Raw genomic sequence first — 24359 nt, 5'->3', positions numbered from 1 at the left:
TTTTAAATAGCCTAAGTATCCAAATAACAAACTAATCCCCATTCACACAAGAATTCACAATATAACATGATTGTTAAATCTCACTGTCATGAACATATGCCAAATGGAAGGAATTTAATGTTTAATTCCCATAAATTAATCTAGAAACATCCACTCTCAATATAATCAAAATTATTATTTTTTGCACAATACATGTGACTAAAACTGTTGTGAATATTTATATAAAAATATTGATTATGGATAGACCATTACACAAAATATAGACGATTTAGATGCTCTTATGACATGATTGTCCAAAAAAAAGAGAATTTTATTCATCTTGCGAGTGGGTGTTTCTGGAATGCGATCGATTGGAACGTTGCCGTTGCTGTGAATTTTAACCCCATATCGGCAGGCAAGACATGGCCGAATCGTTAGGGGACTAAATAACATTTTCGCATCGTAAAATTAGACTAAAGCCACCCCAAGAAGCAAGATTATATGTGAAATATACGACTTGCCCTATGTTTTGTCCTGATATTACGATCCGTCACATTGAAGGCGTTGAGGGCATTTGAAGTCGCTTTTTATTTTAATCCAACTATTAAATTGTCCAGCGATTTAAAAAAAAAAACGGGAACGGAAGTCCGATCGATTTTTCTTCATCGACTAGCAGCCCGAGGAAATCCCTCTCCGACAAGCGATACAAACCTGCATTTTAATTGCGCCCCCCCCCCCAAAGGCACCGGAGTCGCACACACAACCAGTGGCAGATCTGCAGCGCCGCTGAAGGTAGATTTTGTAACATCGCTACATTGAACTTCACTCTTCATCAGCCTGCTGTTGGTCTTCCGATGGGACGACAGATGGGACGACAGATGGCACAATGGGCTAAGTGTTCGGCTGGCAACCGGAAGGTAGCTGGTTCGAATCCCGCTTGGAGTGCATACTGTCGTTGTGTCCTTGGGCAAGACACTTCACCCACCTTTGCCTGTGTGTGTCCTTGGGCAAGACACTTCACCCATCTTTGCCTGTGTGTGTGAATGTAATTATGTGAAGCACTTTGGGGTCAATGCAAGTTGACTAAAAATGTGCTATATAAATAAAGAAATTTAATTTAATTTTAATTTTTCCCTCTCCTGACATACTAAAGTGCTCATCCCTATCCACTTCACCAAGCTGCTTACTGTCTAGACCCCTTTCCTGATCCAGAGTAATCCTAATTTCTCTATCCTCTGGATATAACTGAAGCCCCCCCCGCACCCCCCAACATCCTGTAGGTGTGACATGTCCAAATTTGTTAGTCCATCTTTATAAAACAACAATTTGGATTTATATATCTCCTTTAACATCGTGAAACATTGCAACTTCATGCAACAGAATGTGGCGCTAAGCTGCAAACATTAAAGATCTTATATTTCGGTATAGTCAGATGTTCCAGACTATTGGATGTTATTCCAAAAATGAAACAATCAAACAAATAAATTAATTAATTAATCTGTAGATAAGTGAGGAAGTAACTAACTAAATAAATAAACAAATAAATACATCGATTAATAAATGAAATAAGTAAATAAATAAAGAAGAAAGCTTCAGAGGAATGCAATGGACCAGGAAGTAGCTGTGGAGGGAATGGACAATGCTGCCTGCTCATTTCCCTCCACTGATCCATTGAGTTCCTCTCAAACTTTGTTTTTTGTTCAGTATTCCAGCATTTGAAATCTTTTGTGTCTCTATTGAATGTTATTTCTATTTATACCCCAACGCACTTTTAATTCACTTTTATCGAATGTTAAACAGCGTATAAATAAAGTTTCCAGTCAACCAAATGTTGATGGGGGAGTGGGAAAAAGGCCCTGGTGAATTTAAATTGTACTTGAATAACTGGATGTGTGTGCACCAAATGCAGATGTGAATGTAGAGTTGTGGAACAAACATCTGAACTGATAGAAATGTTGGGATAAACAACTGGACAGGTAGATATCTGGCTCAACATCAGGATAAAGAGAGATTGAAATAAACCTCTGCCTAGCTGGGGAACTAGACCAATTATTTGAACATGTAAGGTTATTGGGCTAAAAGTCTGGATGGACAAGGGAATAGACGGGGCACCTGGACAAAGGTAAACGAGCTGCTGGAGGAACGCAGTGGGTCAGTCAACGGTTTGGATACTGCATCAGTCTGAGGGTGCAAATGGAAGATGGCCAGTGTAAAAAAGGGCGGGTGAGGCACGTAATAAGTGGTTGATTGATATTTTATTCTCATATGACATTACACAGTGAAATTCTTTGTTTTGCATACCCGAAAAACAAAGTATGCAGAGTCATCACATGTCGGGCACTAACAAAGTTACAGAGTATTCAAAGTCGTTCCAATGGACCCTCTTTGTTCTCAACGCCTACCCCCCCTCCCCTCTCCCAATATGCCGAGTCACTTTTTGTTCTTTTGGTGGCTCCCCTACGCCAGGTCCCTCTTTGTTCTCAGCGGCCCCAGCAGCACTGGGCGGATCCAGGTTTAGAGGGGTTGATGGTCAGATGGACCCAGATGGGAGGAGGTTAGGGTGGAGATTGCAACAGAATCTGGGAGGTGATAAGTGGAGATCACAAGGGGTTGCAGATTATAGAAGCTGATAGAAAGGAAAGTGATAGGTAGTCGCTCCAGATTGCAGATTCTGCATTTGCCTGTCTCTGGGGAAATGGAGTCTGGAGTGGTGGCGATATTGTTTCAACAGGAAAGGAGGTGGGCTGAAAGATTGTTTAATGTAGTGTGTGGAGGTCATTTGTGAGAGTACAGTATTAAAATGGAAAAGTAGAAAAACAATGCTCAGGGAACTGAGGGTGTAATGTGCAGCAAAGGCAGAAGTGGATCAACGAGGAAAACGTCATTGGAAAGGGATATTTGTATTCGACACGGTCTGCTGAGATGTGAGCTTGTTGAGGTATAAATGATCAAGGAAATAACTTTGTGCCATTGCTTAGAACTGTGCTCTTATCCAACATATTTGCATGCTCACGGATAATGGACATAGATGTGTTTAAATAAGAAAAGATGCTTTCATGAAATATTGATATTTAAGGTAAAGCAAGATAAGCACCATATCATTGATGGGGGAGGGGGGGACCCAGGTTTGAAATGACCCAGGTCCTTATGTCCCAAACAATTTCAGAGGAAAAACTAAAATTTCGTTGTATGTATTTAGAATGACAATAAAGTGTATTATTATTATTATTATTATTATTATTATTATTATTATTATTATTATTATTATTATTATTATTATTATTATTATTATTATTATTATTATGTATTTATGTATTTAAGTGTGTCTGGTGAAATACCAGGTGCCTACAGTTGCAGGAAGAATGCCTGGTTGCTGAAAAGTCTGAGTGCAATTTCCCAGTTACCCGTGGAAATGGCAACAGACGTCTCTTTTTCAGAATATTGCATTTTCTAATTCTTCATAAATTATTGAGAACCAAGCCACTTAGAGTCCATCTTGTCAAATGTGTTGCTCTCCTCATATCGTGTTTCAGGGTATAATATTTCTGTAATGCTCAGCATCCTCCAGAGTGTTCCCTTAAGTTTCAAGATCAATAACACTCAGCTTGGAGCCTGATGATGACCTTCAGTCTATCTTTGCTCCTGCTGCAGTATTCCATCGATGTGAAAAGTGTTGCTTAATGACCCAGAATTCTCCGGTAAACTAATGGGGAGAGTAATATGGCCCATCATTATTTACGGACTAATGGTGCAGTGACTGCAGGTGAGGGTCAAATGTGTTGTAGGCAACCTGTCTACAAGCTCCGGTGTTGTCCATCTCTAATTCATCGAATTGATATGAAGTTGCTGCGTCTGGGAAATTTGGATAAAATTTGGCGTAAAGACTTGTCGTTTCCAGTCTGGGCACCCTCTCAGCGATATGAGTGCATTATTTTCAGTCGACCTGGTTGGCCCTAAAGGTGAAATATTACTTCTGTGGGTGGGTTTAAACTAAATAGCAGGAGGGAGGGGTCGACAAATTGGAAGTTCAAGGATGGCGTTAAAGGGAAAGAGAGGAGTACAGGTAAAGTTACGAAAGACACCCAAATTAATGAGACGGAAAGTTCAAGAAGGGATAAGAGGGTAAGGTCAGGTGAAATAGGAACCGGTGTGAGAGGGGAGGTGAATATCGAATTAAAAGTGTTATTTATGATTGCGCGGAGCATAAGAAATAAAGTGGATGAGCTTGGGGCTCAGTTAGAGATTGGCAGGTATGATGTTGTGGGAATTACAGAGACATGGCTGCAAGAGGATCGGAGCTGGGAACTGAATATTCGGGGCTATATGTCCTATTGAAAAGACAGACAGGTGGGCAGAGGGAGAGGGGCAGCTCTGTTGGTAAGGAATGAAATTCAGTCCTTTGCAAGGGATGACAAACAATCAGAAGATGTAGAGTCATTGTGGATAGAACTGAGAAATTGTAAGGGCAAAAGGACCCTAATGGGAGTTACAGTGCATTCAGAAAGTATTCAGACCCCTTCACCTTTTCCACATTTTGTCACGTTACAGCCTTATTTTAAAATGGATAAATTCATTTTTTTAATCATCAAACTACACACAATACCCCAGAATGAAGCGAAAACAGCTTTACAGAAATTTTTGAACATTAATTAAAAATAAATAACTGAAATATCACATTTACATAAGTATCCAGACCCTTTGCTATGATACTCAAAATTGAGCTGAGGTTCATCCTGTTTCCATTGATAATCCTTGATATAGTTCTACAACTCGATTGGAGTCCACCAGTGGTAAATTAAATTGATTGGACATGATTTGGAAAAGCACACTCCTGTCCATATAAGGTCCCACAGTGGACAGTGCATGTCAGAGTAAAAACCAAGCCATGAAGACAAAGGAATTGTCCGCAGACCTCCGAGACAGGATTGTGTCGAGACACACATCTGGGGAAGGGTATAAAACAAGTTCTACAGCATGGCAGGTTCCGAAGAGCACAGTGGCCTCCGTCAGGACTCTTCATTGAGCTGGCTGCCTGGCCAAACTGAGCAATAGGGGGAGAAGGGCCTTGGTCAGGGAGGTGACCAAGAACCCGATGGTTACTCTAACAGAGCTCCAGAGCTCCTCTGTGGAGATGGGAGAACCTTCCAGAAGGACAACTATATCTGCAGCACTCCACCAATCAGGCCTTTATGGCAGAGTGGCCAGACAGAAGCCACTCAGAAAAAGGGACACGACAGCCCGTTTGGAGTTTGCCAAAAGGCACCTAAAGGACTCGCAGACCATGAGAAACAAGATTCTCAGGTCTGATGAAACCAAGATTGAACTATTTGGCCTGAATGCCAAGTGTCATGTCTGGAGAAAACCAGGCACCGCTCATCACCTGGCCAATACCATACCTACGGTGAAGCATGATGGTGGCAGCATCATGCTGTGGGGATGTTTTTCAGTGGCAGGAACTGGGAGACTAGTCAGGATCAAGGGAAAGATGAACAGAGCAAAGTACAGAGAGATACTTGATGAAAATCTGCACCAGAGCGTTCTGGACCTCAGACTGTGGCGGAGGTTCACCTTCCAACAGGACAACGGCCGTAAGCACACAGCCAAGACAACGCAGGAGTGGCTTCGTGACAAGTCTGTGAATATCCTTGAGTGGCCCAGCCAGAGCCCAGACTTGAACCTGATCGAACATCTCTGGAGGGACCTGAAAATAGCTGTGCATCGACGCTCCCCATCCAACCTGACAGAGCTTGAGAGGATCTGCAGAGAAGAATGGGAGAAATTACACAAATACAGGTGTGCCAAGTTTGTAGCATCATACCCAAGAAGACTTGAGGTTGTAATCGCTGCCAAAGGTGCCTCAACAAAGTACTGAGTAAAGGATCTGAATACTTATGTAAATGTGATATTTCAGTTATTTCTTTTTAATTACTTTGCAAAAATTTCTCAACACCTGTTTTTGCTTTTTTATTCTGGGGTATTGTGTGTAGATTGATGATTAAAAATTTTTTTTATTCATTTTAGAATAAGGCTGTAACGTAACAAAATGTGGAAAAAGTGAAGGGGTCTGAATACTTTCTGTATGCACTGTATCTACAGCCCCCAAACAATAGCCAGGATATAGGGTGCAGGTTGCATCAGGAGTTAAAATTGGCATGTAACAAAGGTAATGCTACGGTGGTTATGGGAGATTTCAATATGCAGGTAGACTGGGAAAATCAGGTTGGTACTGGACCCCAAGAAAGGGAGTTTGTGGAGTGCCTTTGAGATGGATTCTTAGAGCAGCTTGTACTGGAGCCTAGCCAGGGAGAAGGCAATTCTGGATTTAGTGTTGTGCAATGAACCGGATTTGATAAGGGAACTCAAGGTAAAGGAGCCACTAGGAGGTAGTGACCATAATATAATAAATTTTAATCTGCAATTTGAGAGGGAGATGGTAAAATAAGAAGTGTCAGTATTGCAAGTGAACAAAGGGGACTATGGATAGCAATGTTACAAAATTTTGAGATTAAAAAAATCAAGTCTGCAATTTATCCCATCAGATAAAGCATAAAAAGAAGTTTAATTTGACACCTAATTCACTTTCATATCTCAAGTATTTAAAAAGTTATGGCCATTTTCATACTCGGAAATTAGCATCTTGTTCCCTATTGATTTTCTATGGACATAACAAAAAAGCTGTGATCGTGGACAGTCAAAAGCACATAACTTTCTTAAAATTTAAGAGAACTGAATGAAATTTTCAGTTATCATAGATTGAAGCATTCTGAAACAAATATAAAATAATCTTACTTGGATGACCTGAAATTAAAGCATATAATTAGTTAGTTACCCAATTGTAGCTAATTTCAAACTTCAATTACTAGATCTAAACATCTATCCATTTCTTAATAAATGATTAACATTGTTAAATAGCCTAAGTGTCCAAATAATATTCACAAATAATTCACAATAAAACATGATTTTTAAATCTCATTTACATTAATTTATAGGCCAAATGGAAGAAATTTAGTGTTCAATTGCTGTAAATTAAAGTCCATTTAAATCAGCTTTCTAGTGGGATCCTGTGAACGCACTGGTTTAGAACGTTCACATTGCGGTAGATTTGTGCCCTCAAATGCCCAGAAGAATACTGCGGGATATAATGGCGCCCAAATTAGCTACTTGCAACATTAAACTTTGTATAAAGGGATCTTAAGAAGCCCTTTTTAACGTAAAAATAACCAGCCTACCTTCCGTTTTCCCCTGTATGAGATCCGACCCGTTGTCGGCGGTCGCGGGTTTAGAGGTTAATTTTTAACCTACTATAACAAGTAAATAAAGCCCTTAAAACTAAAAATAGCTCCAGCTACGGAATCTTCCAGCGATTTTTCGATAATAATTAACCAGGCTGCAAAACCTCGATTTGAACAGCCTAGGGAAAATCGCGTTTTAAATCCGCCCCCCTCTAAACGGCGCCAAAATCGCGCACACGGGCTGGGACAGATTTTCAGCGATCTTCAGGTAGGCTTTGCAACATACCTACTATGGAGGCTTGAGGGAGGAGCTGGCCAAAATTGACTGGAAAGGGACCTTAGCAGGGATGATGGTGGAACAGTAATGGCAGGAATTTCTGGGAATAATCCAGAAGATGCAGGATCATTTCATTCCAGAGGAGGAAAGATTCTAAGGGGAGTAAGAGGCAACGGTGGCTGACAAGGGAAGTGAAGGACAGCATAAAACGAAAGGAGAAGAGAAAAGAGAAGACATATAACATAACAAAGATGAGCAGGAAGCCAGAGGATTGGGAAACATTTAAAGTACAACAGAAGGTAACTAAAAAGGTAATACGGGGAGAAAAGATGAGGTACGAAGGTAAGCTAACCAAGAATATAAAGGAGGATAGTAAAAGCTTCTTTAGGTATGTGAAAAGGAAAAGATTGGTTAAGACAAATGTGGCTCCCTTGAAGACAGAAACAGGAGATTAGTGGGCAAAATTAGAGCACATGGTAGTGGGGGTAGGGTATTGAAATGGATGGAAAGTTGGTTGGCAGACAGGAAACAAAGAGTAGGAATTAAGGGGTCCCTTTCAGAATGGCAGGTAGTGACTCATGGGGTACCGCAAGGCTCGGTGCTGGGACCGCAGCTATTCACAATATATATTAATGATTTAGATGAAGGAATTAAAAGTAACATTTGCAAATTTGCAGATGACACAAAGCGAGGTGTGAACTGTGAAGAGGATGCTATGAGGATGCAGGGTGACTTGGATAGGTTGGGTGTGTGGGCAGATGCATGGCAGATGCAGTGTAATGTGGATAAATGTGAGGTTATCCACTTTGGTGGCAAGAACAAGAAGAACAAGAAGGCAGATTATTATCTGAATAGTTTAAGAAAGTAGACAAAAATGCTGGAGAAACTCAACGGGTGTGGGAGCATCTATGAAGCAAAGGAATACGTGATGTTTCAGGTCGAGACCCTTCTTCAGACTTATCTGAATGGTGTCAGATTAACAAAAGGGGAAGTGCAATGAGACCTGGGTACATCAGTAATGGCATGTTGGCCTTCATAATGAGAGGATTTGAGTAGAGGAGCAGAGGTCCTTCTGCAGTTGTACAGGGCCCTGGTGAGACCAGACTTGGAGTATTGTGTGCAGTTTTGGTCTCCTAATTTGAGGAAGGACATTCTTGCTATTGAGGGTGTGCAGCGTAGGTTCACAAGGTTAATTCCCAGGATGGCGGGACTGTCATGATGAAAGAATGGACCGACTGGGCTTGTATGCACTGGAATTTAGAAGAATGAGAGGGGATCTTATAGAAACATAAAAAATTATTAAGGGATTGGACACGCTAGATGCAGGAAAAAAAATTCCGATGTTGGGGGATTCCAGAACTAGGGGCCACAGTTTAAGAATAAAGGCTAGGCCATTTAGAATTGAGACGAGGAAAAACCTTTTCACCCAGAGAGTTGTAAATCTGTGGAATTCTCTGCCTCAGAAGGCAGTGGAGGCCGACACTGGATGCTTTCAAAAGAGAGTTTGATAGAGCTCTTGGAGCTAGCAGAATCAAGGGATATGGGGAGAAGGCAGGAATGGGATACTGATTGTGGATGGTCAGCCATGATCACAGTGAATGGCGGTGCTTGCTCGAAAGGCCGAATGGCCTACTCCTGCACCTATTTTCCATGTATCTATGTACCATTCTGATTTTAATTACCTGTAACATTTTATTTCGCTGTCACCTTTATTCCAATCTTTCTGCACAGCTCTTTCATTTTCCCATCATGTCCGATTTAATAATGAATCAACTCTCTTTAATCCTTGTGCTCTTAATTTGATTGTCCTTCATTATATTTGGTCAGTAAAGTTAATGTGGACAGGTCCAATCTCATCCAATTCGAACCTGGCCTTTTTGGTATTTTATTTCACTGGGCTACACAGTGGTTCAGCTGGTAGAGCTGCTGCCTACAGCTCTAGTGATCTGGGTACCAAGACTCTGAGGAACACTGCAAATCTTTGTTTTTTGTCCAGCATTAAAGCATGTTCTGCTGACTCAGCACTGCGATATAGGAAGCTGCTGAATGTCCCAATTGCACTCTCTGGCTATGGTTTCTCTGTTGTCTACCCCTGGGCTAACACTGCTCATTCCAAGGTTGTGCAGCTCACCCTGAGCTCCTCATATCCTCCACCACAGCCACTTGCTGCCTCCCCCCACTGCACGACACTGCCTTTGTCTCTCAATAACTGAAATATCATGATTCATTTTCTTTGCCAATGGTGACTGATCAGCTGCATTTTTATTTTTAATTTCAGATTTGTGGATGTTTTTCCCTTCCCCCATTTCCACTTTGCCTGTCCAAGGTCGTGTACTCTGAGATAATACAAAAGTGAATCTATTGTTTTATCTCGTAGGAAGCGGGGTCCATGTGTGGAAATTTAAACAAGCCTCTTGGATGGACACTAAATCTAGATCACATCAGAACATAGCTCCTCCGAGTGTGAACTTTGTTGTTACAGGCTGATGGCTTGACATGAACCTGGAATGATTGCACAGCATTGTAGATACCCCAGAGCGCTGTACAGCCAATGTAAGTGAGGTGCAGAAGCTGATGGGATGGACCAGCAGCCAGTATACAAACAATACAATAACGACTAGATAGCGTTTCAGCGCTGTTGACTGAGGGATGAATATTGACCAGGACTCTAGGAACATCCCAGTTCCGATGAACATTAGCTCTTTTTATCCACTGATGCGGTCCAGTGCCTATCTAATATCCTTTGAAATTATTGATCACCTCCAGCACCCCTGTGGATTGTTTGTCATCACCAATTGCTGTGTAAAAGGTTTTTCCGCTGTGCAGGGGATGTTAATGGTAAAATACTATTGTGTTTTGTTCTTTTTTTTATTCGTATGGCTGTATGGTGACCCCAAATGTCACTGTACCAATTGGTGCATGTGACAATAATAATAATAAATCTTTATTGTCATTACACAGAGGTATAACAAGATTTGGAATGCAACTTCCATCCGATGTAATAACTTAATTAGCTAAAAATTTAAACACCCCGAGAAAGAAGATTTAAAAAAACACAGTTAAAGCAGTATAAAGTGCAAATAGGTCTGTGCCGGGTCGATGTGCGACGTGACCATCCGAGGGAGACAGTTCATGGCGGAGCACTCAGCATGACCGGTTCAGAGCTGCTATAGCTCTGGGGATGAAGCTGTTCCTAAGTCTGGAGGTGCGGGCGTAGAACGCCGGATGGTAGAAGTTCGAACACACTATTGCAAGGGTGTGGGGAGTCTTTCTGAATGCTCATGGCCTTCCTGAGGCACTGTGTATTGTAGATGCCCTCCAAGTCTGGTAGCTGTATCCAAATTATCTTCTGCGCTCTGTGGACGACCCGCTGAAGAGCTCTCCTCTCCGCCTCCGTGCAGCTGAGATACCACACAGAGTCTCTTGAAATGTCTCTTGAATCTTGTCTCTTGAATCTTGAATCTTGCCTGAGGCCTGAGAAGCAAGCGATGGCAATCTCGGCAAAAGGAAGCGGGTGTGGGTGGTGAGAGATGGGATGTTTGCAGTGGTGGCAGGTCGAGGTGATATGGAATAGGCTGCCAGAGGCCCTAGAGCAGCCGGGACATCACGTAGATCAAACACCGCTGGAGTTCCCACAGAGGTTGGATAAGCACGCAGCATAGGCACAACCCGCAACAGCTTCACGGAGCGACGGGAGAAGGCACCAATATCATTGCTGACCCCAACATAATTAGTCCAGCACTACCGACAGGACAACGACCACTTTAAGGCCAAGATGAGACTAATTTTAAGAACTAGAAACGTGGCAACACTTTGTGTACTGCCTTGGAAAAAATCTATTTTTTTACACATTAAAATCATAGCACTCTTTTACTTATGGAAGATTGGGCTTATGTACAGTGTGATTTTAATGGATTATATGCAAAACAAAGCATTTCACTGTATTTAGGTAGACGTGACAATAAAGTAACGATTGAGCTATCAACTTCATGTCCTGATGTTCTCCACTGAACCATTCATTCTGTTTTAACCTGGATCTGACAAAATAGAGCAACATTTTGTTTTGTGCAAACTCTGTAAAGAAAGTGACTTTTGTTCAGAGCTGCCTTTGGGCCTGTGCTTGTCTGCTGGAGAACGTGAGAGTTGTGGTAACTTTTTCTTCCAAATGTTTATCAGTTTTCCCAGCAGTTATGGAAATTTGCATCAGATCAAACCGTCTTAAGGTGTAAAACACCACATTTTTCAGCCATATGTTAATTTAGGAATTTATTATAAAAGCACAACTCAGAAATAGATCTTTTGGCCCAAATGGTCTTTTCTGGTATTTGGGTTCCACATGAGCCTTTCCTCAACCTACTTCAGCTCGCATTTTTGTAACCATTTGTAATGACTTCACAAACACACTATACCACATCATTACAAACAACTAATAACATATTGAGTTGTAGCTTCATACTGCATAGAAACAGGCCCTTTAGCCGACCATGAAGAGCCAATCTATACTACCAGTTGTCAGCACTTGGTCTGCAGCGGTTGCCATGGCGAATTATTGCAACGTTTTCACCAGAGCGAATTTGGAATGTGTTGCCAGAGGAAACTATACAAGTTGATACAATTATGACTTTCAAAAGACAATTGAACAGATAAATGGATAAGGAGGATTTTAGAGGGATCTCTGATCCCGCCTATCACCTACCAGCACCTGTCCCTCCCCCACCTGTCACCATCTGCCCATTATCCTTTTCTTATGTTTTCACCTATCACCTGCCAGCCTCTATCTCACCTGTCCCTCTCACCTCTATATTTTCCCTTTGCACTCTCAGTCCTGATGCAGGATATCAATCCCTGCTGAGTTCCCAGAGCAGTTTACACTTCATAACTATTAATAGACAATAGGTGCAGTAGTAGGCCATTCGGCCCTTCAAGCCAGCACCGCCATTCAATGTGCTCATGGCTGATCATTCACAATCAGTACCCCGTTCCTGCCTTCTCCCCATATCGCCTGACTCCGTTATCTTCAAGAGCCCTATCGAGCTCTCTCTAGAAAATATCCAGAGAACCGGCCTGCACCACCCTCTGAGGCAGAGAATTCCACAGACTCACAACTGTGTGAATAAGTGTTTTCTCATCTCCGTTCTAAATGGCTTACCCCTTATTCTTAAACTGTGGCTCCTGGTTCTGGACTCCCCCAACATCGGGAACATGTTTCCTGCCTCTAGTGTGTCCAAACCCTTAATAATCTTATATGTTTCAATAAAATCCTCTCTCATCCTTCTAAATTCCAGAGTAGACAAGCTCAGCCGCTCCATTCTCTCAGCATATGACAGTCCAGCCATCCCGGGAATTAACCTTGTAAACCTACTCTGCACTCCCTCAATAGCAAGAATCTCCTTCCTCAAATTTAGAGACCAAAACTGCACACAATACTCCAGGTGTGGTCTCACCAGGGCCCTGAACAACTGCAGAAGGACCTCTGCTCCTATACTCAACTCCTCTTGTTATGAAGGCCTTCTTCGCTGCCTGCTGTCGCTTTCTTCACTGCCTGCTGTACCTGCATGCTTACTTTCATTGACTGATGAACAAGGACCCCCAGATACCGTTGTACTTCCCCTTTTCCCAACTTGACACTATTTAAATAATCTTCCTTCCTGTTTTTGCTACCAGAGTGGATAACCTCACATTTATCCACATCTGCCATGCATCGGCCCACTCACCCAACCTGTCCAAGTCACACTGCATTCTCATAAGCATCCTCCTTACAGTTCACACTGCCACCCAGCTTTGTGTCATCTGCAAATTTGCTTATGTTACTGTGATGTTTGGTGGACTGTGTGGGGTGGGAGGACCCGTTGCTCCACCCATGCAGCAGGTGGCGCTGTACAGGAGAAAGGGAGATGTTTTGTATATAGTTTATCCTGTCTGTAGACAGTATGTGAGCAGCCATTGTCACTGGTCTTGCTGCCAGTATTGAGTGAAACATTAAAGACTTCTGTTGTAAATTAAAGACTCTCAAGTTTTGTGCAGACCTAGAAAACGAACATGAAAGTTAGGTAATCCCTTCATCTAAATCATTAATATATATTGTAAATAGCTGCGGTCCCAGCACCGAGCCTTGGGTTACCCCACTAGTCACCGCCTGCCATTCTGAAAAGGACCCGTTAATCCCTACTCTTTGTTTCCTGTCTGCCAACCAATTTTCTATCCATGTCACTGCAATAGAATTTTCTATTTCTCACTGCAATAGAATAATGCTGACGGGCACACTTTATAATGACCTGTACTTTAATCTTGTGTCCTTTGGAAGATTATTGTGTTAACACCACAACATAAGAAATAGCCAAAGGAGTTGGCCATCTGGCCCAATGAGCCTGCTCCACTATGCATCCATCATGGCTAATCTTCTACTTCTATATCACTCTCCTGCTCTGCCATCTCTTAACCAGCCTCTTTATTCCTCTCTCCATTGTTTCTACACCAGGAGTATCTCTCAGTTGGTAAGGAGACCAAACCTGTGCATAGTACTCTGGGTGTGGTCTGGGTAGGGTCTATAAAATTGCATTGAGATGGCTTAATCCTGCAGCTCAATTGTTCAATGGTACTTTAATGTTGCATGTACAGTGAAATTTGTTTTTTTGCATAGAGTTCAGTAAAAATCTTACTATACATAAGCCCTCCATAATGTTTGGGACGGAGACCCACAATTTATTTATTTGCCTCTGTACTCCACAATTTGAGATTTGTAATAGAATAAAATGACATGTGGTTAAAGTGCACATTGTCAGATTTTATTAAAGGCCATTTTTATACATTTTGGTTTCACCATGTAAAGATTGCAGCTGTGTTTATACATAGTCCCTCCCCCCCCCCCCCCCCCATTTCAGGGCACCATAATGTTTGGGACACATGGCTTCACAGGTGTTTGTAATTGCTCAGGAGTGTTTAAATGCCTCCTTAATGCAGGTATCAGAGAGCTGTCAGCACCTAGTCTTTCCTCCAGTCTTTCCATCACCTTTGGAAACTTTTATTGTTGTTTATCAACACGAGGACCAAAGTTGTGACGATGAAAGTCAAGTTAGCCATTGTGCGACTGAGAGACAAGAATAAAACTGCTAGAGACACCAGCCAATCCTTAGGCTTACCAAAATCAACTGTTTGGAACATCAATAAGAAGAAAGAGAGCACTGGTGAGCTTACTAATCGCAAAGGGACTGACAGGCCAAGGAAGACCTCCACAGCTGATAACATGAGAATTCCCTCTATAATAAAGAAAAAATTCCTAAACACCTGTCTGACATATCAGAAACACTCTTCAGCAGTCAGGTATGGACTTTTCAATGACGACTGTCCACAGAAGACCTCATGAACAGAAATACAGAGGCTACACTGCAAGATGCAAACCACTGGTTAGCTGCAAAAATAGATGGCCTGATCACAGTTTGCCAAGAAGTACTTAAAAGAACAACCACAGATCTGGAAAAAGGTCTTGTGGACAGATGAGACGAAGATTAACATAACAGAGTGATGGCAAGAGCAAAGTATGGAGGAGAGAAGGAACTGCCCAAGATCCAAAGCATACCACCTCATCTGTGAACACACAGTGGTGGGGGTGTTATGGCGTGGGCATGTATGGCTGCTGAAGGTACTGGCTCACTTATCTTCATTGATGATACAACTGCTGATGGTAGTAGCATAATTAATTCCGAAGTGAATGGACACATCCTATCTGCTCACGTTCAATCAAATACCTTAAAACTCATTGGCTGGCAGTTCATTTTACAGCAAGACAATGATCCCAAACATACTGCTGAAGCAACAAGGGAGTTTTTCAATGCTAAAAAATGGCAGATTCTTGAGTGGCCAAGTCAATTGACCGGTCTGAACCCAATTGAGCATGCCTTTTATTTGCTGAAGAGAAAACTGAAGGGACTAGCTCCCAAAATAAGCATAAACTAAAGATGGCTGCAATACAGACCTGGCAGAGCATCACCAGAGATGACACCCAGCAAATGATGATGCCCATGAATCGCAGACTTCAAGCAGTTATTGCATGCAAAGGATATGCAACAAAATTCTAAACATGACTACTTTCATTTACATGCCAATGTTGTGTCCCAAACATTATGATGCCCTGAAATGGGGGGACTATGTATAAACACTGCTGTAATTTCTACATGATGAAAACAAATGTATTAAAATGGCCTTTATTAAAATCTGACAATGTTAACAATGACAACTTTAACCACATGTGATTTTTTCTATTACAAATCTCAAATTGTGGGGTACAGAGGCAAATAAATAAATGATGGGTCTTTGTCCCAAGCACCACGTCCACATTATGGAAGGTAATGTAAGTACAAGAGTGTAAAGATAGTAGGTAACACTGGGGCAGTACATGAGTTGCCACATTTCCAGCGCCAATTCTCTTGCAATAAATTCTAAACAAGTCCATTCCTTCACAACCCTCTGAGGTAGAGAATTCCAAATAAATGAGCGAATAAACTTTTCATCCAGGTTCCAAATGCTTCCCCACCTCCCCTCTTGCTGTGATAGTGACCCCTGAATCGTCCCTATGTCCAGGCTGTATTAAGAATTTTATGAGTTTCAATGAGATCTCTTTGGATTCATCCAAATTTTTGGGAATGTTGAGCATGTCCACTCAATCTCTACTCAAATGACAAAACCACCATTCATGGAACTAGTCTGATAACCTTTTGCTGCACTTGGACTCTGACAAGTACATTGTTTCTCAGGTAAGGAGACCAAATGGTCGAACCAGAGCCTTGTGTAATTCCTGTCAGACTACTTTATTCCTGGAGTCAAGTACTTTTGCAACACAATGCCAACATAGCATTAGCTGTCTTAATCAGGAGGCAGGAGACTGCAGATGATGGAATCTTGAAACATAGAAACATAGAAAATAGGTGCAGGAGTAGGCCATTCGGCTCTTCGTCCCAGCACCACCATTCGATATGATAATGGTTGATCATCCAAAATCAGTACCCCATTTCTGAGCAGAAAACAAACTGGTGGAGGAACACTTAGAGGGTTAAGCAGCATCTGGTTTAGGTTGATTATTGCAATGTGTACCGAGATATAGTGAAAAGATTTGTTTTGCATGCTTTCCAACCAAATCAGTTAATACTATGTATAAATAGAACCAAGATAAACTTAAGTACAGTAGGTAGAGCGAAGGGTAAAGTAACGAGTGCAGAATATAGATTTCAGCATCTCTCTTGTGGAGAGAAATGAACAAGGTGATTGTTCCAAGGGAACAAGTTCAAGAATCTGACTAGTAGAACAGAAAAAGGCCCACTCGTCTGTTTAGTTGCAAATCACTTTAATTGGCAAGCGAGGATAAAAACAATACTTGTCTCGGTATACACGTGGTCCAGTTTTACAGAAGCACACCTCTCTCTCTCTCTCTGCCTCCGTCCGCGACGCTGATGGCGACTCAGCCCGTCGGTGAATCCCTCTCGTACATAAACACATCAGATTTATTGGCAAGAGTGAGAACAAAAAGAATACTTGTCTTGGTATGCACGGGGTACGTTTTACAGCAGCACATGCCTCTCTCTCTCTGCCTCCATCCGCGACACTGAGCGCGACTCAGCCCGTCTGTGAACCCCTCTTGTTCATTAACTTGAACTAATTTCTGACTTACTGGCATCTGCCTTTATACAGGTAAGAAATCAGGTGTTGAATTAAAGGTGATACACACAGCGCCTCTGGTTTGGCGCGCAAAGGTTTAAACAGCGCTGTCGGCTTAACGCGTGGTAATTTAACCAAAGAGCTGCCGGCTGCAGCACTATGGGGGTTAAATATAGTGCTACCGGCCCCAGCGCTATGGCCACGGCTCTGTGGGTCACAGACTGTTCGGGAAAATTCTTGTATATCAGTGTTTGAAGAAAATAAGAAAATCTTATTTTCTGTTTTGCCATCAAAATGGATGACCTCACATTTCCCCCCCCAGTAAATTCCATATGCCAAATTCTTGCCCACACACATGGCATCTCTCAGTCGTCCTGAATTGTCTTTCCATCCTCCACACCACCTACATTGTATCCCCTTGGCCAAATCATTCCTATAGATTATGAACAGCTGGGAGCCAAGCACCAAATCTAGCAGTGTTCTATTTGTTGTAATCTACCAACCTAAGGAATATGCAAAAAACTGGAGTAACTCAGCGGGGCAGGCAGTATCTCTATAGAGTAGTAATAGAAACATAGAAAATAGGTGCAGGAGTAGGCCATTAGGCCCTTCGAGCCTGCACCGCCATTCAATATGATCATGGCTGATCATCCAACTCAGTATCCTGTACATGCCTTCTCTCCATACCCCCTGATCCTTTTAGCCACAAGGGCCACATCTAACTCCCTCTTAAATATAGCCAATGAACTGGCCTCAACTACATTATGTGGCAGAGAATTCCAGAGATTCACCACTCTCTGTGTAAAAAATGTTTTTCTCATCTCAGTCCTAAAAGATTTCCCCCTTATCCTTAAACTGTGACCCCTTGTCCCAATGGATGACATCTCAGGTCTACAACTTTTTCAGCCTAAAAAATACTTGTTTATTCCCACATTTTGCATCCTGTCCATTAACCAGTTCACAATCCATGCCAGTAAATCATCCCAGTTCCTTGTGATAATCTCCAGTGAAGTCCTAATAGAAAGCCCCTGAAAATCTAAATATACCACATCTACTGACTCCCCTTTATCTTTTCTCCTGGCCACCCTCTTTTCATAAATCTTTTTCTCTTCACCTATTCTTTTCCAAATGTTCGATTATTACATTCTAGCTTAAAGACTTCAGCTTTGCCCGACCAACGTTGGAGCAAGTTACGACCAAAGCATCGGTGTGTTGATGAAAGCCAACTTCGCTTTCCCCTTCCTTCCCCCACAGACAACTACAATTCCCAGAATGCTTCGGGCCACGATGGCGCAGTGGGTGAATGCGGCAGGACTGTGACGTCCGTTGACGGGCGATGGCCGGCCAATCGACGAGAAGGGGAGGGCGCTAGAGAGCGTGTAGTCCCGCCCCCACCCCCGGCTGCCGGGCACCGTCGAATGGGAGCGGAGGGGGGGAGGAGCGGGGGGAGGGGCGTGGCGCGCGCTGTGTGCGTTGCGTTGCGTTGCGTTGCGTTGAGCGGCCGGTTGCGATGGTACAGTGCGACGTAAGAGGTTGCGGCAATCATGGCGGGAGGAGGAGGAGGAGCCGCCGCGGCCGTCGCCGCCGCCGCTGCCTGACCGAGGGGCAGTCTCATCCATTGATTGTTTTGAGGTGTTCTTCACACGCACGCCGCCCCCCCCCTCCCTCTCCCCTCCCCACCTTCCTCCTCTCCTCGCATTTATTGTTCACCCACCCCTCCCCACACCTCCTCCGTGGGAGATGAAACAGGGACGGCAGAAAAGTCCGCGTCGCTTGTAAAGTGAGGGGTTTGGGGGGGAAGACCGAGGGGGCCACTCACCCCCCGGGAAGACGGCGGCGGTGATGTCGAGCCGTGTCACAGGTGAGCCTCGGGCCTTGCCTCAGCCGTTGATGGCAACGCACGGAGGAGGGCAGGGGAGGGGGTGGATATGATTGAGGCAGCGGCCAGCCACCCCGCAGCGGCATGTCCTGGCGAGGGGTCGAGGCGGGGCGGCCGCTGGGGTTGGGGGCTGTGGGTGGGTGGTAGGTTGGGGTGTTGTCGGTGGCTGATCATGTGAGCTCCGTTGGGAGGAAAAGAGGCAACTCGTTTTCTTCTGGCAATTGGGATTTATGAGGGTTGACTGGTACTCTTTCCCCGGACAGAGGCTTGATCTGAATAAGTCTAATCTTCCCATTTCCAATCTACTTGCTGGACCATAACCTGCTGAATCATTAATATCACAGAGCCGGATATAGGGTGGAGTGGGGGGCCCAACTGAATTAATCCCACACACACTGATTGTAATTTCATAGCGCCTGTGTTTGACACACGCGTTGTACGACAGTCAGCGTTGATCGGTATATTCTGTCTTAACATCCTCGGGATGCAGTCGGCCATAGCAATCGCCAAACGAGGACATAATATTTAGTGCACGTTATGAGGGCCTTGCTGTAAAACGATTTGCAGGGTCATTCCCCTTATTCGATATCATTTGGAGGTCTGTTTCAGTTTGCAATAATCTTCCTCTCTTTAAAAAAGGACATTGACCTTGAAGGAACGCAGTCATTTTGTTGAAACCCCTTGAAAATAATCATCTCGGTCATTTTTTGTTGTTGTTTGGGGGGGGGGGGGGGGGAGTTATTTGGCCTCGACTAATGATCGCAGAAATAACGGCGGTAGAGCAGCTTTTGGCGATGTTGCAGAAAAAGCAATCCTACTGCAATATTTATTGCCTCATGGTGTATTCTGTTCATGCCTTTGCGTCAGTTATGTGAGCAGGGGCATTTATTTGTATGTATTCTGTACCTGATGATTTTTCAAGTTGATGGGATATACTCCGTCTCTTTATTTTCAAACTGAGTTTATTATTTTCAAATTTTGTTTTTTATTTTCTATTGTGTTTTGTGGTAAAGGACTCTCGTGGCTTTTAATAACCATTGGGTTTGTGAATTTAGATCTCATTATATACAAAAGGATGCACGGATGACATTAACGTGGATTCGAAGAGCATGCAGTAATAGTGAAATTGAAATTAGGATTTGAATTTGTATTTAACCAGTTTGAGACAAAGCAGCAAACTTTTAAAAGTAACCTAAATCTGTGAAAATGGGGAAGTGTGTTTACACACAATGAATATTTGAATTGTTTATTGGAAGATTTAAGGAATGGCATGAATGAGCATTATTAGACGAGATATTAAATGAAAAGTGCACACTGTACAAAATTGTTTACATTTTGTGTTAATTAATTCTGGATTCTGAACTTTTTCCCCCCCAATAGTCTTCAGGCAAAGTTTATTTTTAAAATGAGCTGATTGTCAGCCAAATAAAAATAATGTTCTCAGTCAGTGTAAGTGTAAATACTGTAGATGTGATATAGTTTTCATGAATGTGCCCTTTGGCCCTGAATGTTTCTGCCTAACATGATACCTAGCTGAATTGATCTTATCTGCCTGTAAATGCTCCTTATCTCTCTATTCCCTGCATTTCCATGTGCCTATCCAAAAGCCTCTTAAACACCACTATCATCTCTGTCATATCACCACCCCTGGCAATGCATTCCAGGTCCACGGTAAAAATCTCTATTAAAACTAACCTCCACACATCTCTATTAAGCTTTCCCTCTCTCACCGTATAGCTTTGCCCTCTAGTGTTGGATATGTCCACCCAGTGGAAGAAGGTTCTGAGTGTCTATCCTATCTATGCCCCTCATAATTTTATATCAATCAAGGCTCCCTTCAACTTCTGACATTTCAGAGAAAACAATCCTCTCCCTGTAGCTGAAACCTCCTCTGAGCCACGCAAGTTTCCAGTAAACATTCTCTGCACCCTCTCCAAACCTTCCACATCTTTCCTGTTTTTGGGCAACCAGAACTGCACACAGTATTCCAAATGTGGGCCAACCAGAGTCCTATAGAGCTGCATCATGGCTTCCTGCATCTTGTACTCAATGCCCCTAGCAATGAAGGCAAGCATATCACATGCCTTCTTTACCACCCTTTCTGTGTTGCACCTTTAGTAAGCTAAGAACCTGGACTCCAAGATCCCTCTGCACATTACTGATGATAAGGGTCTTGCCTTTGGTTAAGGACTGTTGTGAATAATCAGAGGTAGATAATGTTGGATAAAGTCTACAAATGAAGGTAGTTGATCGGATTAATGTGATGACTACGAACTAGCTTTTTGGTTTCTTGCAAACAAGTTGACATGGAAAATTGCTTTGAGTTAACAGGTTTTTGAAGTTGAATAAATGCAGTGTTTGTACACTTTCATAATCTTAAAACAACACAAGTATTAATGAGCATCGTTACTGAAGTGTATGTTAACAGAAATTTTAATGGCTCTCTGAGGGTAATAAGTAAAACAGCATCAACATAGCTTGGCACCACGATTTCATTCAGATCCGAAACGTCACCCATTCCTTCTCTCCAGAGATGTTGCCCGTCCCGCTGAGTTACTCCAGCATTTTGTGTCTATCTTTGATTTAAGCCAGCATTTACAGTTCTTTCCGTCACACCAGGATTTGATTTCTTGCACTACATATCCGTTTCCATGACTTGATGGTTTTCTATACTTTCTATGCATCGTAACATAGTACTTTCTTTTGAGAGCCTCGTTCTTAATGTTGGCCAATTCAAATTGATTTCATGCTGGTATGTAATGATTTATGGCTGCTTGGACATAACTACTGAGGTGTTTATAGTCACTGTATCTCAAATCCATTGAGTTATAATATTCTAACAGTGGTGACCTCAAGTTATTCATCTAGATGGGTAGAATTTTTATATCTAGAAGGGAATGGATCATCTTAGCAGTTTGAAGCAAGTGAACAGTTGCTGATGTAAATTGGCAGTCCTTCTGTAGAAATTAAACCTAGACTGGTTTGTAATGATTGATCAATAACCACAAAATATTGGGTTTCGGCCCGAAACGTCGCCTATTTCCTTCGCTCCATAGATGCTGCTGCACCCGCTGAGTTCCTCAGCAATTTTGTGTACCACAAAATATTGTTAGCTTAACTGGCATATATATCTGTTTTTTAATTCAGTGATGTGAGAATTAATTCAAAAGATGAAATCCTGTTAACTTTGAAGAAACAAAGCCCTGGTCCATTGTGAATATAGTTATTTGAAAGATCTGTGTGCGCGTGTGTGATTGCATTTGATGGATCACTACTAAAAAAGAACAACAGCAAATTTTATATATAACAAGGTTTCACAAACCCCACATGAATCCCAATGGAAAATAATCTATTTTTGGGTGGCATTGCTTCAGGGAGATTTGTTTAACACAGCAAGTACTCCCTGCTCTTCCTTAGTGCCAGGAATTATTATATATGCATTTGAGAGGGTGGAAGGGTCATGGATTTAATATGCTTTCTAAATTACATTGCATTACGTCACTTACTGTGCTAGAGTGACAGCTTCACAAATCCATATTGTGATCTTTTGACTTTGACAAAACGGGAAAGGATCAAATCAACTCTAAACTGCTTTCAGCCCTTTTTTGCTTTTATGTCATTGAGGCTCAGACCAAATATAGACCATATAATTTTGTGATCTTTTGTAATTTAAAAAAAACTTTTGATGAGGTTATCCCAAACGCAAGCACATTAACCAATGTGTTATAGCATTAGGATATGAAGTACTGGTCATGACTAACCTTAACTTGCCCCAATTATTGAAATTTAATATTGTAATTGGACGAGTGACGTTTACCACAATAAGATGGCATTTAATGTGAATATTCTTTATTATAATTTATATGCCCAAGTTATGTGGAAATTGAACTGTATATTACTTGTTTTCCCCCAAAAAATGTTAACATTCTAAATATCATAGTATCCCATAAGTAAAATTTAAGGTAACAATCAGTGGCTTTGTGAAACTTTGTTTATGTGATCAGGAGGCTTTATCTCCAAGAATTGAATTCTCTGTTAGTTGGGACGATTGAAATTGAAATCCTTGTTTGACATGCTGGCTTCTAGAAACATTCCCAGTGTAAGGGAAAGAAGTAGATATTGCAATCGTTTGGGTCTCGCCGTGTTATGTGTAAATGTTAGCTTCCACCATATCTTTATAGTGGAACTTTATATTTTAAATAACAATGCTGATGGAATGTTGTAGCTTTAGTATGTGGGAGTGATGGCTATCTGGATCCATGGCATCCACACCTACAATAATTATCTGACACATGAGGAACCTGTATTCCTTGTTGAGTTGTGTAGGAAGGATCTGCAGATGCTGGTTTAAACCGAAGAGAGACACAAAAAGCTGGAGTAACTCAGCGGGACAGGCAGCATTTTTGGAGAGAAGGAATGGGTGATGTTTCGGGTCGAGACTCTTCTTCAAGAATGTCTGAAGGGTCTCGTCCCGAAACGTCACCCATTCCTTCTCTCCAGAGAAGCTGCCTGTCCCGCTGAGTTACTCCAGCTTTTTATGTCTATTTTCCTTTTTGAGGAGCTGGATTTCAGGTTTGGACACTGGAATCCATCAGGGAGAGAGAAAGTTACCTGGATATTTTGTTTTAAGCTCTTAGATGGACCAGTCAAGAATATAAAGTGTAGCTGCTTATGAGGTAGATTTGGACATCTGAGGATAGAGTTGGAGGAACCGTGGTCCACAAACACATCCAACAAATAAGGAATTCATTCAAGTTGGAATAGTCAGAGAGGTAATAGTGATGGGGGCTTGGGCACTGTTTTCTGCAGCCATGTGCATGAGTCTCAAAGGTTGTGTTGCCTGTTTGGCACCAGGGACATGGCCTTCTCTGTGGAGCTGGAGCAGAACTTGATGGGAGAGAAAAGATCCATTTATTGTGATCCAAGTGGGAACCAACAACAGATAGGACATAGAAGTTTCTGCTGAAGGATAACAACAGCCAGGATCCAACATAAAATGCAGACCACAACGGTAGTAAGTTGCAGATTATTATGTGTCCTGTTTGAATTGGTTTAGGGACTATAAAAACAGAGAATTGAAAACATGGTTCCAATTTTGGAGTGGGAGAAATGGATTTAAATATATGGGGCACTGACACGCCCAGTATTGGGAGAGGAGGGAGCTGTTCATTTGGGAAGGGTTTCATTTGAATCAAGTTGGGATCAATATCCCCACAAATCAAATAACTAATACCATAGATTAAGGCTGTAAACTAAATTGTTGTGGTGGGTTCCGATTGATAGATAAAGCATGGAAGTAGGCCCTTTGACTCATCCTGTTCACTCTGACCATCGATCACTTGTT

General features: G+C 42.2%; 1 protein-coding gene across 4 annotated transcripts in view; it reads left to right on the top strand.

Moving 5' to 3' along the window:
* Positions 1 to 24359, top strand: part of ttbk2 (tau tubulin kinase 2) — a 202463-nt gene that overhangs the window by 7335 nt on the left and 170769 nt on the right. For 2 of the 4 annotated variants that reach the window (XM_033026749.1, XM_033026746.1), the window contains exon 1: positions 18655 to 18997. The exons of 1 other annotated variant lie outside the window; for it this stretch is intronic. The gene's annotated coding sequence lies outside the window, so the exon portion shown is untranslated. Of the gene's footprint in view, positions 1 to 18654; positions 18998 to 24359 lie in introns of those variants that run through there. One more of the 4 variants, XM_033026747.1, reaches the window with a different exon arrangement.

This window comes from Amblyraja radiata, chromosome 9 (assembly GCF_010909765.2).
Source record: "Amblyraja radiata isolate CabotCenter1 chromosome 9, sAmbRad1.1.pri, whole genome shotgun sequence".
NCBI classification, from domain to species: domain Eukaryota; kingdom Metazoa; phylum Chordata; class Chondrichthyes; order Rajiformes; family Rajidae; genus Amblyraja; species Amblyraja radiata.
Note: the sequence above shows the minus strand (reverse complement) of the source record. Positions and strands in the feature narration are given on the sequence as shown.